Source organism: Lampris incognitus, chromosome 14 (genome assembly GCF_029633865.1).
Source record: "Lampris incognitus isolate fLamInc1 chromosome 14, fLamInc1.hap2, whole genome shotgun sequence".
Classification (NCBI taxonomy): Eukaryota; Metazoa; Chordata; class Actinopteri; order Lampriformes; family Lampridae; genus Lampris; species Lampris incognitus.
Window position 1 is genome coordinate 48,246,212 of NC_079224.1, and position 5,000 is coordinate 48,251,211.

Below are 5,000 nucleotides of genomic sequence, written 5' to 3' on the forward strand. Positions count from 1 at the left end.
TGTACACAACTTCACCTGCCATGTACACAACTTCACCTGCTGTGTACACAACTTCACCTGCCATGTACACAACTTCACCTGCCATGTACACAACTTCCCCTGCCCTGTACACAACTTCACCTGCCATGTACACAACTTCCCCTGCCCTGTACACAACTTCACCTGCCCTGTACACAACTTCACCTGCCCTGTACACAACTTCACCTGCCCTGTACACAACTTCACCTGCCCTGTACACAACTTCACCTGCCCTGTACACAACTTCCCCTGCTGTGTTCATGGAGTGGAGGTCTACATGGACTTCAGCGTGATGTGATAGCAGAGCAGATGTTTCATCAGTCACGTGATTTGCTGTGAGTTGGATTCAGCTTTCACACTCTTCCTCACAGTCCCATCACACTCTTCCTCACAGTCCCATCACACTCTTCCTCACAGTCCCATCACACTCTTCCTCACAGTCCCATCACACTCTTCCTCACAGTCCCATCACAAACTCTTCCTCACAGTCCCCTCACACTCTTCCTCACAGTCCCATCACACGCTCTTCCTCACAGTCCCATCACACACTCTTCCTCACAGTCCCATCACACGCTCTTCCTCACAGTCCCATCACACTCTTCCTCACAGTCCCATCACACTCTTCCTCACAGTCCCGTCACACACTCTTCCTCACAGTCCCATCACACTCTTCCTCACAGTCCCATCACACGCTCTTCCTCACAGTCCCATCACACTCTTCCTCACAGTCCCATCACACGCTCTTCCTCACAGTCCCATCACACTCTTCCTCACAGTCCCATCACACTCTCTTCCTCACACTCCCATCACACTCTTCCTCACAGTCCCATCACACACTCTTCCTCACACTCCCATCACACGCTCTTCCTCACAGTCCCATCACACGCTCTTCCTCACAGTCCCATCACACTCTCTTCCTCACAGTCCCATCACACTCTTCCTCACAGTCCCATCACACTCTTCCTCACAGTCCCATCACACTCCTCCTCACAGTCCCATCACACATTCTTCTTCACAGTCCCATCACACACTCTTCCTCACAGTCCCATCACACTCTTCCTCACAGTCCCATCACACATTCTTCTTCACAGTCCCATCACACACTCTTCCTCACACTCCCATCACACGCTCTTCCTCACAGTCCCATCACACGCTCTTCCTCACAGTCCCATCACACGCTCTTCCTCACAGTCCCATCACACTCTTCCTCACAGTCCCATCACACACTCTTCCTCACAGTCCCATCACACATTCTTCTTCACAGTCCCATCACACACTCTTCCTCACAGTCCCATCACACTCTTCCTCACAGTCCCATCACACTCTTCCTCACAGTCCCGTCACACGCTCTTCCTCACAGTCCTGTCACACGCTCTTCCTCACAGTCCTGTCACACACTCTTCCTCACAGTCCCATCACACGCTCTTCCTCACAGTCCCATCACACACTCTTCCTCACAGTCCCGTCACACACTCTTCCTCACAGTCCCATCACACTCTTCCTCACAGTCCCATCACACGCTCTTCCTCACAGTCCCATCACACACTCTTCCTCACAGTCCCATCACACACTCTTCTTCACAGTCCCATCACACTCTTCCTCACAGTCCCATCACACTCTTCCTCACAGTCCCGTCACACGCTCTTCCTCACAGTCCCGTCACACACTCTTCCTCACAGTCCCATCACACGCTCTTCCTCACAGTCCCATCACATTCTTCCTCACAGTCCCGTCACACGCTCTTCCTCACAGTCCTGTCACACGCTCTTCCTCACAGTCCCATCACACGCTCTTCCTCACAGTCCCGTCACACTCTTCCTCACAGTCCTGTCACACGCTCTTCCTCAGTCCCGTCACACTCTTCCTCACAGTCCTGTCACACGCTCTTCCTCACAGTCCCATCACACGCTCTTCCTTACAGTCCCGTCACACTCTTCCTCACAGTCCCGTCACACGCTCTTCCTCACAGCCCCATCACACTCTTCCTCACAGTCCTGTCACACCGTCTTCCTCACAGTCCTGTCACACACTCACAACCCATATTGTGATCTGTAATGAGAGTAGGGTGCAGGTGGAGGAGAGCCTGGAGAGGTGGAGGTATGCACTGGAGAGAAGAGGAATGAAAGTCAGTAGGAGCAAGAGGGAATACCTGTGTGAATGAGAGGGAGGACAGTGGAATGGGGAGGATGCAAGGAGTGGAGGTGATGAAGATGTATGAGTTGAAATACTACTTGGGATCAACTGTCCAAAGTAACGGGGAGTGCAGAAGAGCAGTGAAGAAGAGAGTGCAGGCAGGGTGGAGTGGGTGGAGAAGAGTGTCAGGAGGACGTAGGACAGAAGGGTACCAGCAAGAGTTAAAGGGAAGGTTTACAAGATGGTAGTGAGACCAGCTATGTTGTATGGTTTGGAGACAGTGGCACTGATGAAAAGACAGGAGGTGGAGCTGGAGGTGGAGGTGGCAGAAATGAAGATGATAAGATTTTCATTGGGAGTGATGAAGAAGGAAAGGATTAGGAAGGAGTATATTAGAGGGACAACTCAGGTTGGACGGTTTGGAGACAAAGCAAGAGAGACAAGATGGAGATGGTGTGGACATGTGTGGAGGAGAGATGCTGGATATACTGGGAGAAGGATGCTGAATATGGAGCTGCCAGGGAAGAGGAGAAGAGGAAGGCCAAAGAGGAGGTTTATGGAGGTGGTGAGGGAGGACATGCAGGTGGCTGGTGTGACAGAGGAAGATGCAGAGGACAGGAAGAGATGGAAATGGATGATCCGCTGTGGCGCCCCCTAACGGGGGCAGCCAACGGTAATAGTAGTAGTTGACAATTTTGACGACCAACACTTTGGATAATATGTGGTCACTCTTTTGATAATGTTAAATGTTTGGCTCTGTAGATAATTAGGTACTAGCCAAATTTGTAATTTGTGATATTGGGCTATACAATTAAAATGGACTTGACTACTCCGTTGCACATTTCACCACCACCAGTGGTAGGAATGATTATCAGATTACGGTGATTCACACATTTAGGAGTAGAGAGTTTGAGAGAAATACAGCAGGATAGGGAGACGGTTTCAATGTTCTAGACCAAGCTGTCAATCTGATAATATATATTATGAAAAATTCCCTGACTAAATATATTAAAACAATTGACTCCACATCCACACTAGATTTAAACCTAGCAGGCTCTCTAATCACCTGCAACCTGCTGAATGAGAAGTCCTTAGTGTCCAACTAAACGTAGACAGCGAGACAGAAGAGCGGCGCCGTCCCCAGTTGGGTGAATGCCGGCTGCTTTCAGCAGGTCAGGGTGGCGCCAGAAAGAAGGCCAGTTATCAAGAAAGCCAACCCCCCGCTCATTACAGTAACGAGCTAGCCAGCGGTTTATTGAGGTGAGCCTACTCTACATCTCATCAGTACTCCTCACAGGTAAGGGACCAGAAACAATTAATCGATGTCAACACATCTTTCTGGCCAACTCTAGCATCCGGTCTAGGCTGGCTTTTGTGATCTCTGATTGCCTCAACCTAGCATACCCCCCCCTTTCCCCCCAATTGCATCCTGCCCGTTGTGCCACTCTTCCGAGCCATCCCGGTCTCTGCTCCACTCCCTCTGCCGATCCAGGGAGGGCTGCAGACTACCACATGCCTTCTCCGATATATGTGGAGCCGCCAGCTGCTTCTCTTTATCTGACAGCGAGGAGTTTCGCCAGGGGGACGTAGTGCATAGGAGCATCAGGCGCCCCAACTGACCAGAGGAGGCGCTAGTGCGGCGACCAGGACACATACCCACATCCGGCTTCCCATCCACAGACACAGCCAATTGTGTCGGTTGGGATGCCCGACCAAGCCGGAGGTAACACAGGGATTCGATCCCCATGTTGGTAGGCAATGGAATAGACCGTTACGCTGCCCGGACCCCCCCCCCCAAACATTGCATTGTTGGTGCTGACATGAAGAACAGTGTTGCTGAAAGTAGTGGTGCTGCGTGCCTGGGTTCCCTGTTTCTCCATCCGTGATGCCAGCACCCTAAGATTATCCTCTACGTCGGAGACTCTGGCCCCGGGTAAACAATGAACCAAGGCTGGTGAAGCTAATCTAACATTGCGGGTAAGGGGGTCTCCTATGACTAGCATGTGCTGCTCTACTCTGTCAACAGGAGCGGAAGAGGCACGCTGGCCAACAGGATTACCAACAGGGCTGGTGAGCGGCGAAAACTGGTTTGCTTTCAGGAGACGCGACTGCAGACCAGGCCGCCCGGCCGGTGGCTTGCTCTTGCAAGCTTTCCCATGCTGGTAAACAGAGACAAACTCCGCCTCATCTGCCGACGAGGCTGAGCTAGTGCTAACACTAGCAGGTCTGTTGTCTAGTCGGGGCTAAGGTTATCTGGCCTGCCCGTCACATCTAACACAATCCTAGCCGAAAGCAGCTGCTCTAACTCACAGACACGTCTCTCTAGTAGAGACAACCTGTCTGTAACTGCGGAACAGTCACCGCATACCAGCGTTTTAACCAGGCTGCTTTGGCTGCAAATGTACTGGGGCTAACTGCTAAGCTAGGCTAAGGTCAAAGCTAGTAAACAGACTAGGAACGAGAAGCTTCCTACTAACATAAAAGTCGCTTGAGAAAGAAAACTAGAGAGTCTAGCGATGAGTGAACTAAGCACAGAAAATAACGAAATCATTGGAACAAATGAGGAGGGTGGGGTAGAATAAAGAGGAGGAAATAAACAAGTTATGGATCTCAGGAAGCGGACTCTCGTGAAGGCCATAAACAGCTGGCAGTGACGGCTTAGTGACAAGAAAAGGTCCACTGTGAACCAGGTGTCGGTCCACATCCGGTGGGGCTGTGGTGCTGACTGGTTCTGATGGTAAAGTAATTGAAATGAATGAAGTGATGATGTACTGCAGTGCACGGTGGCCTCATGGCAGGGTCTTCTGAACGCCGTAGAGATCCAGAAACTCGAGGAACAGAAGGACCAG